Genomic DNA, 21,008 nt, shown 5'->3' on the forward strand with positions numbered 1-21,008 from the left:
CCCTAATAGGAGATCCATTTTCCATAGGATGGATGATGGATTGTATGCGTATATACATATCACATAGACTATTACCCCAAGCTATGGGCCATTTTTGAAAATGTTGAATTAGATCAATGTCCTATCCAAGTAACATTCAATAGCCCTTCTAACCTTAATAATGATCCACTACCTTCCATATTTATCCCAACATTTCAAAGCGATGATAAATTTGTGAAGCTTCATCTACTTTTATTTGTCACCTTGATCTAAGTGAATGTCTACTTCATTATTAGGTTGATTACTTAAGTCACATTATATCATAGTTTGTGATATAAGATGCACCAATCATGTATATTTCCTTATCAACTTTTACTCATAGATAGCAAGGAGAGGAGCCTTGACATGAGCATGTCATCAAAGTTGAGATACTTGAATATTATCCATGAGTGTTTTCTACGTTTATCTTCATCATCTCATTATTCACATGATGCAGATAGCCACATATGTCCATCCATAAGGTTTTGTGTTTTAATCATGTTCTTGTGTCATTTCTAAGCATCTTATACTAGGGTCACTACCTCCACCTAACCATAAAGGATCATGGAGCCTATAAGAGGATCATGGGTTCTAAGGTGAGGCCTTTTTTCTCATTCCTACCTAGATGCAAGTTTTATAAATGGATAGTTTCTCGCTTATCTCTTTATTTGAACAAGAGGTTTCCATGAATGCTACAAATCTACTTAATTGATTATGTGTTTAAAGAATAGAAAGTCTTATTGCATACAATAATGGAAACCTATAAAAGCAACAAGAATAGTAAATAAGAATAACAAAGGCTAGCTAGATTTGTAAGCAAATGCATGTGTGAAGTAAGAAAATGGTAACCTAGTAACTAGAGAAAAAGGATATGTGATGCAAACACAGAAGATGAGAGAGTAAATGGAGCAGACGAGAAGAAAGACAAAGTCCTTGTAAACTATGCTTTGCTAGTTTAACTTTAGTTTCGTAGCTTAGGAGCTATCACATTGACTAGGATACCCATCTAATTGAACTATAATGTGTGATAGCTACACTTTGCCACATAACTCGAGCAAACATTCAATTGTCAAGGGCTCTATAAAGATACACTACATCACTCTGGAAACATGAATCCCAAAAAAAGAAAAAGAGAGAGATCATGTAGACGAAAAAAATTTGTATGATCTTAACTTGTATCATTATTGAACCCCAAAAAAAGAAAAAAGAGAGAGATCATGTAGACGAAAAAAAAAATGGTATAATTGACATTAACCAATACACTTCATGAAGTACATCAATGCGGATGTAGACACCCACATTGTATTAGTGAGACGACGAGGAGCCAAAAGATCATAGAAAATGCAGTTCCGCCTAGCATGAGTCGCTATGCCGCACATATTCAAACATTAGAGGAAGGGTAGTGGCACCTCGAAGTACCTGCGTCCAACCATGGAAGAATTAAGGTTCATAACGGTAGATTAACTGCCAGTACCATTGGTGTGTACGACATTGGTACGAGTGTATTGGAATGGAAATCGAGTTGTAATACCCAAAAGTGATGTATTGGAATCGGATCGTACTTACCGCTCGGGCTGGGGTCCGATGAGACGAGCAAGGCTCCGCCCTGGAAGTCGCAAGTAGCGCCCTTGGCCTGCATGTTGTGCCAGTAGTCATTGACGGCGTAGGACGCGTGGGCGTGAAGAGTGTTTGGATCAAAGCATGCTCCGCCGGGCTGGATGGCCGAGCAATCTCAAGTCCTACCTAGTTCTCCACATAAAGGTTTAGGAGTGAATTTTTGACCTTATCCATGTTCTTGTTGTAAGTGGTTGTCACCTGACCTCTTCTTAACAATTTTTTAAGTTTTTATTTGCATGTTCAAAATTTTGTTATTATTATGCTTCTAAAATAAAAGTATAAGTAGAAATGCATAGATTAAATATTTGCATATTACATTGCATGTTGTGCCTATCGCACACATACTCTTTCTCCTATGTGTGTGTGTGTGTCCCTCCCCCCCGAACACACACACACACACACACATGCTCTCTCTCTCTCTCTCTCTCTCTCTCTCTCCAAGCTTTTTGTCTCAATGTACATCATATTTGAGACCTTCCCTTGCTTTAGATATATGCAAGTTTGTGATATAGTCTCAATAGCTTTAGTGCTCATTAATGATGCTTGAGACTAGTATGGGTATATAATCTAATAGATTTGGTTTGGTCATCTCCATCCAACAACACATAAGGGGTAGTGGCACTATTTAACTAGAATATGTGGCACAGAAATATTGGACATGGATCCCATGATAAGTGCTTCAAAATCATCTTCATTGTCTTGTCCTATGGATCCCATGACACCAAAACATTAGACGTGGATCCCATGGTAAGTACTTCAAAATCACCTTTAGCATCTTGTCCTACTTTGTGTCTCATATCACATAATGTGCTAAGAAGTAAATAGGCCCTTGTGAAGGCGGGGCCTTTTGAGGAAGTCATTATAGAAAAAGGCATGAAAAAGCTACATCCATTTCTTATATGCTACATTGCAAGAAACTGGGAGGAGCTCCTTGGGTGATAGTCTTCTCCTACTTGGAAGCAAGAACATTGGGGCACTCAATACTATGCCTTCTAAGTGTTCTTCACCTCATTTCTGTAATGCTTGAAAGTTCACAATGTATTTCATGTTAGCTCTCTAAAAGGTTATGTATTCAATCCTAATCATGCTCCTAATGATCAACAATTTGTAATGCCAAGCCAAGGAGGCCTTGAGCTTCAACCTGATAGAATAATGGATGTAGGGGAACACACACTTAAAAGCAGAACCATTCGGAAATATCTCATCCAATCAAAAGACTATCCTAAGGAGGATTCCACTTGGATGGATGAGAATACTCATTGTAAACAACATCTCCAGTTTCCTTTGTAATAAAGGACTAGGATCCGATTAAAATCTTAGAAAGATCTTTCTTAGATATAATAAACCCAACTTTTGTAATAAGAACCATCTTGCAATGGGTTTTTTTACCTTATCGTTATAATCTTGAATGTTTGTGTTTAATCAGAGAGCACAAGAGGAGCATGATGGGCCCTAATCACAAGTCTTGCAACCCAACTTGTCCCCTGACTTTGAGATGAGAACATCTAGATCTCTCTAAGGGGGAATGCATGTAACATGTTGACCTTTTGGGAAGGCGTGCACATGAAAGAGGCACATAGGGAAATGAAATTAACTAACGAATTATAATCTTAGTAGACAAGAAATATAGAAAACCATTAATGAATAGATTGTTAAAGGAGACGAGTAGCTGCCACGGGACTGATCACCATTGTCACCATTGGACTCGTTGCCATCAACTATCTCGGACTAATCACCATATCAATCACAAAAATGAACATCGCAAAATTAACCTTGAATGCATCAATGAGAGGAGAGGGAGAGCTCCAAGACAACAAGATAGGTAAAGGAGTAAATAGATAGCCAAAGACTATAAAGCCTTAGCCTTAGGAGCTTAGACTAAGGGTTTTTTTTAGCCTTTTACTTGAGAGAGAGAGAGAGAGAGAGAGAGAGAGAGAGAGAGAGAGAGAGAGAGAGAGAGAGAGAGAGAGAGAGAGAGAGAGAGAGAGAGAGAGAGAGAGAGAGAGAGAGAGAGGAGGAGGAGGAGGAGGTGGTGGTGGTGGTGGTGGTGGTGGTGGTGGTGGTGGTGGTGGTGGTGGTGGTGGTGGAGGAGGAGGAGGAGGAGGAGGAGAAGTGACGAAGAGAAGACAAGGAGGGGAAAGGAGGAAGAGGAGAAGAGAAGGAGGGTAAGAGGGAAGAGGAGAAGAGAAGAGGTGGAGAAGAAGAAAAGAGGAGGAGGAGAAGGGAGAGAAAGGAAGAAATGAAGAGATAGAGAGGTTGAGAAGAGTAGTAGAAGAGAAGGGGTGAAGAATCAGGGGAAGCCCGATAGCCATTTTAGATTCCTAATGAGGTCCTCGTCAAAGTTGGAAACTAGCACACGTAGACCGTACATTTTCTCCTATCCCTATAGGTCCCTCTCTGGTTGGCCCACCTATTCCTCCATATTTTCTAAACAGTCACTTCAAATATTTTATTACCTTTTCCTTCATTTCTAACATTCCTTTCCCTTCAATATTTTACCTTTTATCAGTTTTCTTACCCATCACTTTATTGCTCACCTCTTATTTCACTTCCCCAACCCACAAAATACATTAATTTTCCCCTCAATCAATTGTTGATATCCAAATATTTGAAAATGATATCCTCTAATGATAGCTATTTCTCTCTTCATCATTGAAGATTTATGCCATTCATACTACTATGTATATTTAACTATATATGTGTATCAATGAATGTATTGTGTATATATGGATGTGTGTTCTTTGTTAAATTGGATGTGCTAGAATAATGCTATTAAAGATGTTCATGCATGTTACTCTTTGCTTGCATTTCCAAAGTGACAACCCGAAACACATATTGCATAGGTTAAAAGGATGAAAATTTGTTTAAATGCATCATTGTTTTCCTCGCAAGAAAGAACAAGCGCATAATGCATTTAGGCAATGATTTCCAAAATATGATTTGTAGGAAATAATTGTTAACATCCGTTAGAATATTGTCCAAAGAATTGCATTGCATGAAAAGGAAACCATGAACTTACATGTTGCATGCATGGATGCTTGCATTTTTACCGCTGCATGGATTAAGTCAACAATAAGTCTTATGACATTCATCATGCATGAACTTCTTTATCGAAGTTATTTTAGAAAAAGATGCATTTCATAATAAATCATGAATTCAACGCATCAGACAAAGGGTTATAGATATAATTCTTGATGAAATTCAACGTAGGTTTTTATATGAGTTAGCCATGAATTGTCTATCATTATGGATTAGGCAAGGAAAAGAGATGGTCATTTTATGTTTTATAGTTGCATAGAAGTAAAAGTCTATGATTCGCATACTTGCATGGAATGTTGTATCTTGAATTTATTTATGTACATCTCTTAGGAGAAGTATTTACATCTCTTCTAAGGAAAGATCACCTCTAGCCGCAAGACCATTAGGTCGATTAGGTAATTCGCTTGCATTGGTGTAACTCAAATGATGGTTACCTCAATGCGCTAGATAGAGTTTAGTACGCTAAAAATTTTGCCTAGTATCACACTTGGGACACCAAGTCAAGACTTTCAAACCCAAAGGTCCTACCCACATTCACGGAATGTTAGGGTTAGTTAATCACCCATACAATAACGATCTAGGGTTTTTACCCTATGGATCAATGGCAAAATACTAGAATTCCGATTGGGATTAGAAACCCTAGGGCCAAACGTCATCGGCCTAGTAAGGTTAGGGTTGGGTTGGGTCAAGAAGACATCCCAAACCCTACATCTTGACCAAACATATTTCTTGACCAAGGAACGCCGTTTGATGGGAGAAATGATCCCCCAAGTTAGGTGCGACACTTGTTTGTGCAATAAGTTGCAACGTCGCATGGCTTTGTATTTAAGTCACAGGATAGATTTGCCACTCTTTAGAACAAGGGTTGGTGGGATCTAAGTACAAGTTAATTTGCAAGAGGATGAGTAGTCATCCTGCTACATCACCTTCTGTAAGACTGAGTTGCCAAGTTAGAGTAACTATGAATTGCCTAGCAAGCAAAATTGACAAATCAAGTTAGAGCGACAAAGTCGCCAGGATCTACTGTCTTAGTTAAGGTACCTAAGGTGCTTGCTAATTTGAGTTAATAGGGTATAAACCCTAACCCAAGGATAAAAGGGTAAACAAGCATTGAAACCCTTGGGATCTTGCCAAGTCGCAATTGATCCCGTATCAAATGCTGGATGCATTCGGAGATAAGGAATATACCTTAGCAATTGGCTAAACAAACAACCACTGGATTGATTGTGTTTGTACAGTTTAGGAGCATTGTTTGTATTGCTTTGCTCAAAGAACTAAAGATGGAAAAATAATTAATGCTTCAGGTTGAAGGCCTGGAGGGAGAGGTAGTGTCAGTAACCCCCGACTGACTGCCTGACCCTATCCAAGGGGGTTGTTAGCCATGCCAAGTACGTGGACCGAACTCGCCGCGAGAGGTCTCTCAGTGGGTGCTACTTGGAGCAGGAGGACGCTTGGGTGCCAGGGGGGCTCTGGCCGTAAATCCCTTGCCTTCGGGTCAGGACGACGTGACTCGGGATTGGATCTCAAAGCCGCATACTAGTCTACGGGCGGAAACTTGGATTAGTAATCCTTAATGATTGCTGGATTGCCTTCGGGCAGATTATGGATTGCCTTTGGGCGGATTAAGGATTGCCTTCGGGTAGATTATGGATTAGCCTATGGGTTGGATTATATGATGTATTCCAAAGATAAATAAGATCAATTGTTGAAAAGGAACTTGCTTGACATTGTTTTTTTATGTTAATGCTAAGATTACGTGAAGAAACCAGTGATTAATTGGCTAATTAAGGAAGCTGGTTTTTGTGTGTCAAACTAAATGTGGTAGGTAATTAGATAACTAAAGCAACCCTGAGAAAAGTGTGGTGGATGTGGCCATGGGTCCGTCCTACGGATGGGTGGTCTTGGTTGGCCGGGAACTTTTCTTGAAAGAAGTTGATAGCAAGGTAACGATGACTTAGAATCTAGGAAGCTAAAGTCCAATTTGTGTTGTTTTAGGGGAACGAAATGGGACTATGCCTTATGGGCAGACAGGTCGAGCTCACATCCCTCTCGTTTTCCATTCTCCTTGAACCAAGTGCAGCATGAATCCGCTTCAACCCTGACGTTTCTGCATAAAGTAGTTCGCCTAGGGTTCGACGCTAGCTGCCGTTCTAGGAATTTGACCTTTAGGAAAACCATGATTCAGGTAGGTCCTAAGTTGGAACAGTCAGAATGCTTCCGCTTCGTGGCAGACTCGGGAGGACCTAGATTGCAAACCCCGTGACATTCTGTGGGAGTGCCCGGTGGCGCTTTCGAGACTCTCTTCCCAATGGGCTGCTAAGACATGTCTTGCAAGTGAATAGGCGGACACGTTACAGTTGGTATCAGAGTGAACCAACGAGGAACTAATATTTACAAGAAAACTTAATGAGGAGAAGTAGAGCAAACGTTGCTGTTAAGAACATTTCCTTACTTACTTATCGATGCTGACTTGCAGAGTCGTGAAGCATGGAACAGATTCCTGGTGTTCCAGGTTATGTTTATGACTGCGATACGTTCTTCGGATTATCGACGGAGGATCAATATGATGAATATTCTAGACCGCATTTACAATCTTTCACCCCAGTACATGGAACGGAGATGGACGGGTGATTCAGGAATCTATTACATAGCTGTCCAACGATTTGCATACCTTCGAACCAACTTAAAGAGAATCAAGTGGTTGGAGGACTTAAAGATCGTGAAGCTGTTCATCTTTGTTGAAGCTCACCCAAACGCAACCCTATATGTCAGCGGTCGAAGGGTCAAGCAGAACACGTATGTGTACGAGGAAGTGACTCGAATAATACCTGCCGATAGAATTAAGGTGTTGGGATGTTATGAGAAGAACGGGTATCAGAGGAAAGGATACCCTAATCTTCTAATGTCCTATCGATTCCTGAAAATCCATGACCCCAATCCATACTATTACTCAATTCCCATAGCTCAATGTAACACAATCTTATTTTCCTCGAATAAATGTATCAGCTTGTTCCATCTTCCCAAAAATAATTGTACTCGAAAGGGCTACATCCATATGAATGAAATAGACTTTTTTTATCAATGATTGTCTTGATTGTGGGTATTGATAAAGAAGCTAAGTGATTAGGTCACTTGGCTGAAAGCTGAACTAGGTATGTAATGTGATGTGAGAAAACGTTTAGCAAGTCTTAACGTTAAGAATCTCAATGCCCATGCACAATCTCAAGTGCAGATTCCTAGTCCGACCCCTACACCAAGTACGACCATGATTCAGGAGAAGAAGTTTCTTCACAAGCAAATCAAGCCACCGGAATTTGATGGTAAGGGGAGGACCGTCCAAACTGATGCTGAGATCTGGATCGAATCCATGGAGTATTATTTTGAAGTAGTAGGTACTGCACCCGCTAACCAAGCAATGCTCGCCAAATTGAAGCTTACCGGCGAAGCAAGACTTTGGTGGAAGCAATGGTGTAGAGACCAAGGGATCTCGCTAGGGTCAGTTACTTGGGAAAAGCTTAAAAGAGAAGTGCGAGGGAGATATTTACCACGTGCCTACCGCACGCAGAAGATGAACAAGTTCTATGAGCTGAAACAACTTGGTCTATCTCTTGATGCATACTATTCAGAGTTCATCTCTCTTTTGAAGTATGCGCCACAAATGGATATGACACAACAGGTTTCAAAGTTTTGTGCTGGATTAAACCCACCTATAAACACCCATCTTGAATTAATGTGCCCATCAGATCTTTAGGACGCACTCATTCGATTTGCGCCCATAATATAGGAGGTGCAGACCAGGCCAAGAAATAACAAGACTTGGTCTTACAAGAATCAGAACAAGGGAGTGTATAGGTCCCAGGCCAAGAGAACACAAGGACAAAGTCAGGGACAAACGAAGAAAGCTAGGACCAACAATGTCAATAATTTCGTCCCTACCCAAGGTAATGGCTGCAATCTCCGCTGCTTCCATTCCAACGAGCCCAGTCATTTCAAAAGGCAATGTCCCAAGCTTAATGAAGGACAATATCAAGGACCATCTCAAGGAACCGTCCATGGCTAAGGAGCCGCCATCAGGACCAGAGGATGAACCGCTAGTGTTGCCAACAGGAAAATGTGCGATGAAGAAGACCCGACCATGGAAGCAGACTTTGAGAGGGCAACAGTCCATGCCGCTCTCCATAAGAAAGGCCTGAATTGCCAGTTCTCGGTGATTCAAACCCCATCGCATTACCAAGGTAAAAGCTTGAAGACTTTGATTGATTGTGGTAGTACACATTCCTTTATCTCACCAGTCTGTGCAAGAAAATTAGGAATAGCCACAAAAGATGCACCACCTTGCTTGTGGAATTAGCAAATGGTCGTTAGGTCACTTGTACTAGGAAAACTGCTAAGGTGGAATTCCTACTAGGAGGAAAGTCGACTTCAGTCAGATTCAAGGTTATGAACCTAGGTATCCATGAGTGTTTGCTAGGAATGGATTGGCTTAAACCTAATGATGCCCACATTCACTGTGGAAAGGGCCAAGTTTCCTTTCGAAACTCTGAAGGGGAATTGGTCACAACTCAAGGAGAGGCTGGTAGGCCAAAAATTCAACTGGCCAAAGCATCTCGGATAATAAAAGGAGTTAGAAAGGGGCTAGCTATCTATTTGATTAAGCTAAATAAGCTAGATCAGAATCAGGAGTCTAGTGAAGAACCTTCATGGCTAAAGGAGTATATAGACGTATTTCCTAAAGAGCTGATAGAACTTCCACCTCAAAGGGAAGTTGATCATGAAATCAAGCTAGTGCCAGGAGCTGCACCAATCACAAAGAGACCATATAGAATGTCCATCGCGGAAGCGATTGAGTTGAAGAAGAAACTCAAGCAACTGCTAGAACAAGGTTGCATCTGTCCTAGCAGTTCACCATGGGGAGCTCCAGTGCTGTTCCAGAAGAAGAAGAAGGACGGAACGCTTTGGTTATGTATTGATTACACATGGTTGAATCAATCAACCATTAAGAACAAGTATCCTATTCCAAGAATAGATGAACTTCTTGACCGTCTTCAAGCTGCGAAGATCTTCTCCAAGATTGATCTCAGGTCTGGATACTATCAGATAAAGATCAAGGAAGAAGATATCCCAAAGACGGCATTCGGCACAAGATATGGACACATTGAGTTCCTAATCATGTCATTCAGGCTGACAAATGCACCTGCTACCTTCAATAGGCTAATGCAGGATATCTTTAGGCCCTATCTTGATGATTTCGTACGCGTCTTCTTCGACGATACCTTAGTCTACTCCAAACAAGAAGAAGATCATGAACCCTAGCTTCGCATCATCCTTGAAACAATGAGGGCACACAAGCTTTATGCCAAGAAGAAGAAGTGTGCATTCTTCAAGCGACAGATTGAATATCTGGGATTCATTATATCAGTAGAAGGAATTTTAGTAGACCCGGCCAAGGTCAGAGATATTCTGGAGTGGCCAACACCAACAACTGTCAAAGAAATACGTAGTTTTCTTGGATTGATAGGATGGTACAGGGTCTTTATCAAAAACTATGCTTTGATTGCAGCACCGCTGACGGATCTATTAAAGAAGCAAACATCGATTGTATGGTCAACTATTGAACAATCTAGCTTTGACAAACTAAAGCAAAGTTTGGTATCAACACCTATCCTGAAACTTCTGGACCTTAGTAACGAGTTTGAAGTGATAACTGATGCTAGTACACTTGCCTTAGGATGTGCGCTTATGCAAGAAGGTCATCCTGTAGCACACTCTTCATGGAAATTGAAGAGCCATGAGAGGAATTATGCTACCCACGATTTGGAGCTGTTAGCTCTCATCCATGCCCTCAAGCTTTGGAGGCACTACTTGCTGGGTAACAAGTTTACCCTAGTGACAGATCATAAAAGTCTCAAATGGATCTTTACCCAAAATGAGCCCAATATGAGACAACGTCGAGGGATTGAAGTCCTGGAGGAATATGATTTTGAGATCAAATACCGGCCTGGAAAGGAGAATGTAGTTACCGACGCACTCAGTCGCAAGGCATTTCTAAATTCTCTAATCTTACAAGATCCATCAACTGCAAGATCCCTAGCCACAAAGGTGTCCATGCCAAACAACCCAGTTCTTGAGCTAGCTAGAGAAGAGGCATGCCATGATCCAACCTACTAGAAAATGCTAAGGGAGATCATTATCAAGGATCAAGACCCAAAGCTATAGGCAAAGTATCTAGAATTCTCTATCACTAGTGGACTTGTCTACTATAGAACGAGATTATGTATACCGGCAAGCCAGTCATTCAAGCAGAAAATACTTTGGGAAGCTCATGATCCTCTTTTTCACGACATCCTGGCTATGCCAAGACCCTCAATGCAGTTAGGAAGAGTTATTATTGGGAGAGGCTTAAAAGTGACTTTCTCAAATATGTCGCTGAGAGTGGTTGTCTTATCAACACATTAAGGCCGAACATGTCAAAATGCCAGGAAAATTGTAACCACTTGACATTCCCCAAATGAAATGGGAATTCATCAGTATGGATTTTGTTGTTGGCCTGCCCCAAATTCAGGGAGGATACAAATCCATTATGGTTGTGGTGAATATGCTCACCAAGGTTGCACATCTTATTCCCGTTAAGACAAACTATAAAGCCTCAGACATTGCAAGGTTGTTCATCAAGGAGATATTCAAACTACATGGGTTACCCAGAAGAATCATTAGTGATCATGACTCTCTCTTCACATCATATTTTTGGAGGGCTATCTTCAAATCCATTGGGACTCAACTCTGTTTCTGTATAACTTGCCATCCCCAAACCGATGGTCAAATGGAGCGAGTCAACCAAGTCATTGAGGACATGCTAAGGGCACATTGTTGCCGAGAACCCAAAAAGTGGATTTAATATTTGCCACTGGTTGAGTTTGCCTACAATGTTTCTTACCAACAAAGTATTCAGATGAACCCTTTTCAAGCATTGTATGGGCACGACTGTCGAAGTCCTTTAAATTTCTCGGATCCAACCTTGAGGGTTGAAGCTTCAAAGTAGATGCTGGAAGATATGGATGACCAAATCAAGTCAATAAGACAGGATATCCAAGCTGCCAAGGATAGACAAAAGGCTTACACAGATTTGAAACGTCAAGACAGATCCTTCACTGAAGGAGATATGGTCTTCATTCGTGTACATCCAAAGAAGAGTTCCCTATCCTTAGGTGAATGCAAGAAGCTAAGTCTAAGGTATTGTGGACCCTACAAGATTCTCAAGTGCTTAGGGCCTAATGCTTACAGACTTCAACTCCCTGAGAACCTAAAAGTTCATAATGTATTCCATATCAGTCTACTGAAGAAGTATGTACCCAACCCTAGTCACGTGCTTGATGATCAACAAGTTGTAATGCCTAGCCAAGGAGTCCTTGAGCTACGACCTGACAAGATCTTAGATGTTAGGGAGAGGCATTTGAGATGCAGAACCTTGAGATAATACCTTGTCCAGTGGAAAGATTATCCCGAAGAGGATGCCACTTGGATGGATGAAAGTACTCTCAACCAAAAGTACCCCTAGTTCTTCTCGAGATGAGGACATCGTGATTCCTCTAAGGGGGAGAGAATGTAACATTTCTGCTCAAAATATTAAGACCACCTTAAACCCCGCACACCCTGCGCAATAAGGCACCCAAAGTGATCTCCCACATCATAAAATGTTGGTAGTTAAATGCTTACCCCGCGTGCGTGTTAATAAACCCCAACCTTGTTGTGCAAATAAGGCCGATGCTAAAACCCGCAAGCCGCATGAGAACACCCTTCACGGGGAAAAAGGGGTTAATGGATAACTTTAGTGCAATTTTTTTTAATAATAAACCTCTCCACCTCAGTCGATGCATGGCAGGGGAGAGGAGTGTGAGAGGGAGTGAGTTAAGTGGGGTTGGGGAGGGCATCATGCCTCCCTCCACGTGTGTGGATGCCCCCCCCCCCTTACACACTATAAGACCTCCCCCCCATGGAGCTTGGGAGGGAGGCACAAGGAGAGAGAAGATAGCAGCCATGCTGCCCCAGGTCGCCACCTCCATGCCATGCAGTCCGCAAGACAACCGCACTGCTGCCGCTGCTTATCCCACCGCCATCATCGTCATAATTCGTCAATCTCCTCCTTCCCAATCATTTCCCTCCACGTAATTCTGTTGAGAAGCAGAAGCTTCTTGGAAGCTTCTTTAGAATCTTTTAACAAGGCTTTCATAAGCCTTGTACACGCGTGCTTCCCTAGGAATTTAAGCCCAAGCCTCCAAGGCCCCTGATCCTACGTAGGAGAGGAAAATCGCGGACTCTGAGTCTTCAAGATGTGCAAGTAACCCAAGGGGAGCTGCTGCGACAAAACAATACGCTGCATAAATGGCCCCAAAACAAAAGATGCAAGGCGCATGTGTGGGAGTCTCCAACCCAAGTTTACGCGTGGACATCACTGCGAGTCCTCATGCCTAGGTTCTTAAAAGATAAATTCCGCATAAAAGGAATGCATTAGGCACGTTTAATTTTCATGGGGAAGTTATGAATGCAATTATTCATTCGTCTTACGAGTTCTTAGTTGCATGTTGCTCTTTGCTTGCATTTCCAAAGTGAATCTGATATGCATATTGCATAGGTTAAAAGGATGAAAATTTGTTTAAATGCATCCTTGTTTTCTTCACAAGAAAGAACAAGTGCATAATGCATTTAGGCAATGATTTCCTGGATATGATTCGTAGGAAATAATGGTTAACATCTGTTACAATATTGTCCAAAGAATTGCATTGCATGAAAAGGAAACCATGAACTTACCTGTTGCATGCGTGGATGCTTGCATTTTTAAGTCGGGTTAAGGCCGCTGAATGGATTAAGTCAACAATAATTCTTATGACATTCGTCATGCATGAACTTCTTGTCAACATAGGTTTTTATATGAGTTAGCCATGAATTGTCTATCATTATAGATTAGGAAAGAAAAATAGATGGTCATTTTATGTTTTATAGTTGCATAGAAGTTGTAACGTGTCCACGTGTTATCTTCAGGACACGTCTTGGCAGTCCATGTGAAAGGATGTCTAGAAAGCTCCAGCCGGCACTCCAATGGAATGTTACGGGGTTTGCGATCTAGGACTTTCCGCGTCTGCCACGTAGCGGAAGTATTCCGACCGTTCCCACTTAGGACCGACCTGAATTAGGGTTTCTCTATTGGTCATTTCCTAACGGCAACTAGCGTCGAACCCGAGAGAACTACTTTACGCAGAAACGCCAGGTCCGAAGTGGATTCACGCTACACTTGATTCAAGAAGAATGGGAAACAAGAGGGATGCGAAGCTCAACCTCTCTGCCACATCAGGCATAGTCCCATTCCGTTCCCCTAAAACAGCGTAAATTGGGATCATTTATACCTTAGATTCTAGTTCAGTGCCCTTTCTATTTGTGTCCTTTGAACGGTCTTCCTGCTGTCCATCATGATTTGAGAAAAGTTCCCGGCCAACCGGGACCAGCCATCTGTAAGACGGACCTATGGCCACATCCTCCACACTTTCATCAGGATGTTTTAGTTATTTAATTACCTAACACATTTAGTTGGACATGTATCAATCAACTTCCTTAATTAACCTGTTAGGCACACTGATTCCTTCACGTAATCATAGCACTTGACATAGAAAAGCAATGTCAAACAAGTTCCTTTTTAACATGTTATCATATTTATCTTTGAAATACATAAAGTCCAGCCCGTAGGCTTATCCATAATCCGCCCGCAGCCTATCCAGCAATCCTCAAGAATTACTAATCCAAGATTCCGTCCGTAGACTAGTATGCGGGCCTCGAGATCCAATCCCGTGTCATGTTAGCCTCTTGTGTAGGGCCCGGAAGGCGAGGGATTTGCAGCCAAAGCCCCCTGGCACCCAAGCGTCCTCCTGCCCCAAGTAGCGCTTAATGGAGAGACCTCTCGCGGTGGGCTCAGTCCACCTTCCCGGTGCGGTTAACAACCCCCTTGGTTGGGGTCAGGCAGGCAATCGGGGGTAACTGAAGCTGCCTCTCCCTTCAGGCCTTCAACCTGAAGCATTAGATATCCATTTATCCTTTAATTCTTTGATCAAACAAAGCAAAACAGTGCTCTTAAAATTGTTTACAAGCACAAACAATTCCATTGGTCGTTATTTTTGGCCAACTGCTAAGGAGCGAATCCTTCTTTCCGAATGCATCCAGCACTCGATCCGGGATCAATTGCGGTTTGGCAAGATCCCCTATATTCTGGGTTAGGGCATACCCTATTAACCCGACTTTATCAATACCTTAAGTTCATATGTTATTCCAATTTATTGGTTGGTCCTTCACCTCCAAGAAATTATCTTTACCCTAGAAATATACTATATTAGGACGATTATTCATCCTCTTGCAAGATAACTTGCGTAAGAATCTGCCAATCTCCTTCCGAGGAGTTGGCCATTCCCTTGTGATCAAATCACAAGATCATGCAACTCTACAACTTGTTGCACAAGTGTTGCATCAATTATGGGACTATTTACCCATCGAATGGAGTCACGAAATAATATGTTCCTGATGGCATTAGGCCAACTTGTCAGTCCTAGGGTTTCGAGTTTCATATTTTTAGCGAGAGATTCTTAGGAAAAAAAACCTAGATCTTTTCTCGCAAGTATGTCCTATTGTCCCTACATTCCGTGAATGTGGGCAAGTATTTAGGGTATAGGAGTTTCAGTTTTTTGCAATACGTGCGACTAGGTAAATGTCTCACCAGGCTAACCCTAGTCAGTTCCTTGGAATAAGTCGCATTGAATTAACTCTTTTCTAAAAGAGTACTCCACGGGTTTAGGTGTTTAGGTTTATGCCAATTTAACCTATCTATTTTTGAAGATAATTACGCTATCATTTCTGTAACCACATGACTTATTGTCTACACGCAAGTTGATTTTCAAATCCTAACTTTTCGGTTTAAGATCAAGCATAGGTTAGGTTATAGCCTAATTCCAATTAATCATTCTATAACATGCAAACAAGATTCATGCTAAAACATGCACCCTTTTACTACTTTCATTTCCGAATGAATTTGTCGTATGCAGAACTTACACACTCTTTCATCGATTTAAGTTTTTAGGCCAGTTGCCTAGAGTAAAATCTTCTTCATGCAACCCTAGCAATTTCCTACGGTTTCTAGCAACTTTCTTTAGGAATTATTTCGAAAAAGACGTTCAATAATGCAATATGCATTTTATTTCTTCAACGTGTACTATCATAATTCTGGTTTGTAAAAATGGACAGTAATCAAATTTCAATTTATTGTAATGCATAAAACTACTTGCTAGAAATGCATATCAATTTTCTGCTCACTTTATTTTGTTCATTTTATTGAAAATAGTAATGGCCGAACTCTTCCCTCGTGAGCTAATTCTTTCAAAATTAACCAAAGTATTTAAGACGAAAAATGCATCCTATCTCCAAAAATCATCCACGCACGATTGAATTATAACAACGGAAAATAAAAATTAGGAAGGAAAACCTGGACTTGTGGTGAGATGTCGATGTGGATGCTAGGAGACGATCCTCCTGCAGTTGCGCCTTGGGCTTTCTTAGGAGCTATCACGAATGTGGCCTTTCCGTCTTGGATACACCTCATTTGGCTCCACGGCAGCCGCTAGGAGTCTGACGACTCCTCCCTCCCCTCTCGGTGGATGTCATCGGCGTCACACGGTGTCTCCTCCCCTCTCAATGGCAGCGACAACACCAAATTTCTTTGCTTCCTCCTCTCTGTCAGTTGTTGACAGAATGATGGCTCTCCTATCCTCCTCGATCCCTCATGATTTCCAGCCTTCCTCCCTGGCCTCTGTAACAGATTAAATAGGTGAGGGGAGGCGATCCTCCCTCCCCCACGTGTCATTTCGCATGGGATCTTTCCCCCTACAAGCTCCATGGAGGAGCTTGATCATACATGTTATTCCCCTCCCCTCTAGCACGACGGTCGGCTATGGGGATAAGGAGAAAATAAAATAAAATTGCCATTATCCTAACCTTATTGGCCTCCTAAGAGGAGATGCGTGTATTTGATTCGGAAATGTTACATTCTCTCCCCCTTGGAGGAATCAAGATGTCCTCATCTCGAGATAAACTGGGGATATTGATGGTTGAGAGTGCTTTCATCTATCCAAGTGGCATCCTCTTTGGGATAATCTTTCCACTAGACGAGGCATTCTCTCAAGGTTCTAGATCTCAGTTGTCTCTCCCTAACATCTAAGATCCTATGAGGCCTTAGTTCAAGGACTCCTTGACTAGACATTACAACTTGTTGGTCATCAAGTACATGGTTAGGATTAGATACATACTTCTTCAATAGGCTGATATGGAATACATTATGAACCTTTAGGTTCTCAGGGAGTTGCAATCTATAAGCATTAGGTCCTAGGCACTTGAGGATATTGTATGGCCCACAATACCTTGGACTTAGCTTCTTGCAATCTCCTAAGGATAGGGAACTCTTCTTTGGACGTACGCGAATGAAGACCATATCTCCTTCCTCGAAGATTCTATCTTGATGCTTCAAATCCGCGTATGCCTTCTGTCTATCCTTGGCGGCTTGGATGTCCTGTCTTATTGACTTTATTTGGTCATCCATATCTTCCAACATCTGCCTTGAAGCTTCAACCCTCAAGGTTGGATCTGAGAAGTTTTAGGGGACTTCGACAGTCATGACCGTACAATGCTTGGAAAGGGGTCATCTGAATGCTTTGTTGGTAAGAAGCATTGTAGGCAAATTCAACCAAAGGCAAGTATTGAATCCACCTTTTTGGCTCACGACAGCAGTATGCCCTAAGCATATCCTCGATGACTTGATTGACTCGATCTGTTTGGCCATCCGTTTGGGGATGGTAAGTTGTGCTAAAACAGAGTTGAGTCCCAATGGCTTCAAAGATGGCTCTCCAGAAGTGTGATGTGAAGAGAGAATCACGATGACTAACGATTCTTATTGGTAGCCCATGTAGCTTGAATATCTCCTTGATAAACAATATTGCAATGTCTGATGCTCTATAGTTTGTCTTTACTGGAATAAGGTGTGCAACCTTAGTAAGCATGTCAACCATGACCATGATGGAGTTGTATCCTCCCTGAACTTGGGGTAGGCCAACAACAAATTCCATACTGATGAATTCCCATTTCATTTGGGGAATGTCAAGCGGTTGCATCTTCCTTGGCATCTTGACATGTTCGGCTTTGATACATTGACAAGACAAACACTCGGTGACATATTTGAGAACGTCACCTTTAAGCCTCTCCCAATGGCAGCTCTTCCTGACTGCGTTGAGGGTCTTGGCATAGCCAGGATGTCCTGAGAAAGGGGAATCATGAGCTTTCCACAATATCTTTTGCTTAAGTGATTGGCTCGCTGGTATACATACTCTCGTTCTATAGTAGACAAGTCCACTATTGATAGAGAATTCATGATACTTAGCCTGCAGCTTTTGATCGTGATCCTTGATAGAGATCTCCCTTAGCATCGTTTGGTAGGCTGGATCATGGCATGCTTCCTCTCTAGCTAACTCAAGTATTGGGTTGTTTGGCATGGATACCTTTGTAGCTAGAGATCTAGCTATTGATGGATTTTGCAAGATTGGAGAATTAAGGAATGCCTTGCGACTGAGTGCATCGGCAGCTACATTCTCTTTTCCTGGTCGGTACTTGATTTCAAAGTCATACTCCTCCAGCACTTCAATCCACCGACGTTGTCTCATGTTGAGCTCATTCTGGGTAAAGATCCACTTGAGACTCTTATGATCTGTCACTAGAGTAAACTTGTTACCCAACAGGTAGTGTCTCCAAAGCTTTAGAGCATGGATGATAGCTAACAATTCTAGATCATGGGTAGCATAATTCTTCTCATGATTCTTCAGCTTTCTTGAAGAGTATGCTACATGATGACTTTCCTGCATGAGCACACATCCTAAGGCAAGTGTGCTAGCATCAGTTACTACCTCGAACTCCTTATTGAGGTCTAGAAGTTTTAGGATAGGTGCTGATACCAAACTTTGCTTCAGTCTATCAAAGTTGGTTTGTTCGGGAGTTGACCATGCAATGGATGTTTGCTTCTTCAGTAAGTCTGTCAGAGGTGCTGCAATCAAAGCATAGTTTTTTATGAAGACCCTATACCATCCTGTTAATCCAAGAAAGCTACGTATTTCTTTGACAGTTGCTGCTATTGGCCATTCTAACACATCCCTGACCTTGGCTGGGTCCACTGAGATCCCTTCCGCTAATACGATGAATCCCAGATATTCAATTTGACGTTTGAAGAATGCACACTTCTTCATCTTAGCATACAGCTTATGTGCCCTCATTGTCTCAAGGACATTCCAAATTTGGGGTTCATGATCTTCTTCCTATTTAGAATAGACTAGAGTGTCGTCGAAGAAGAAGAGCACGAAGTCATCAAGATATGGGCTAAAGATATCCTACATTATCCTGTTGAAGGTGGCAGGCGCATTCGTAAGCCCGAATGACATAACTAGGAACTCAAAGTTGCCATATCTTGTATTGAAGGCCATCTTGGGGATATCTTCTTCCTTGATCCGTATCTGATAGTAACCCAACCTGAGATCAATCTTGGAGAAGATCTTCGCACCTTGAAGATGATCAAGAAGCTCATCTATTCTAGAAATAGGGTACTTGTTTTTGACAGTTGATTGATTCAACCCTCTGTAGTCAATACATAGTCGAAGTGTTCCATCTTTCTTTTTCTGGGACAGTACTGGAGCTCCCCATGGTAAACTGCTAGGATGGATGTAGCCCTGATCTAGCAATTGCTTGAGTTGTTCCTTTAGCTCAATTGCTTTTGGGATGGACATTCTATAAGGTCTCTTTGCAATTGGCGCAGCTCCTGGTACTAACTTAATCTCATGATCCACTTCTCTTTGTGGCGGAAGTTTTGTCAACTCTTCAGGAAATACATCCGTGTATTTCTTTAGCCAAGAAGGTCCTTCACTAGATTCCTATTTCTGATCTAACTTATTGAGCTTAATCAAGTAGACAGGTAGTTCCTTTTTGACTCCCTTTATAATCCGAGATGCGTTGGCCAATTGAATTTTTGGATTTCCAGCCTCTCCTTGAGTTGTGACCAATTCCCTTTCAGAGTTTTGAAAGGAAACTTGGCCCTTTCCACAATGAATGTGGGCGTCATTAGGTTTAAGCCAATCCATTCCGAGTAGACACTCATGGATACCTAGGCTCATGACTTTGAATTTGACCAAATTCTTCTTTCCTCCCAGAAAGAACTCCACCTTAGCAGTTTGCATGGTACAAGTAACCTCACGACCATTTTCCAATTCCACAAGCAAGGTAGGTGCTTCTACTGTGGCTATTCCTAATCTTTTTGCACAAGTTGGTGAGATAAAGGAATGTGTACTGCCACAATCAATCAAGGTCTTGAAACTTTTACCTTGATAATTTGATGGTGTCTGAATCACTGAGAATTGGCGATTTGGCCCTTTCTTGTGAAGAGCGGCATGGATTGTCGCCCTTTCAAACTCTCCTTCCATGGTCAGATCTTCTTCTTCTTAGCACATCTGCCTATTGGCAATGCAAGCGATTCTTCCTCCGCCTCGGGTAGCGGCTCCCTGACCAGGGCCCATTCCTTGGAAAGGTGCTTGGCGATGTACTCCTCCAAGCTTGGGACATTGCCTCTTGAAATGACCGGGCTTGTTGCAGTGGAAACAACGGAGGTTTCGGCCATTGCTTTGAGTAGGGACAAAGTTGTTGACATTATTAGTCCTTGCTTTCTTTCTTTGTCCCTGATTCTGACCTTGAACTCTCTTCATTTGAGGCCTGAATGCTCCTCTGTTCGGGTCATTATAAGACCAAGTTTTGTTACCCCTTGGTTTAGCCTGCACCTCCTGAATTATAGGCGCAGCTCGAATGAGAGCATCCTGAAGATCTGATGGACGCATAGATTTGAGATAGGTATTCACTGGCGGGTTTAACCCACCACAAAATTTTGACACATGCTATGTCATGTCCATCTGTGGCGCATACTTAAGAAGTGAGACAAATTTGGAATAGTATGCGTCAAGAGTGAGTCCCAACTGTTTTAGCTCGTAGAACTCATTCATTTTCTGCGTGCGATACGCAGGTGGTAAGTATCTTCCTTTCACAGCTTTCTTCAGCTTTTCCCAGGTAACGGATCCTTCCGTGATCCCTTGATCTCTGCACCATTGCTTCCACCAAGGCTTGGCTTCACCGATGAGCTTTAGCTTGGCGAGCATAGCCTAGTTGGCGGGTGCAGTCCCGGTTGCTTCAAAGTAATCCTCCATGGATTCAATCCAAATTTCAGTATC

Source organism: Lygodium microphyllum, chromosome 7 (assembly GCF_053477565.2).
Source record: "Lygodium microphyllum isolate KBCC chromosome 7, Lygodium_microphyllum_v1.1.10, whole genome shotgun sequence".
Taxonomy (NCBI): Eukaryota; Viridiplantae; Streptophyta; class Polypodiopsida; order Schizaeales; family Lygodiaceae; genus Lygodium; species Lygodium microphyllum.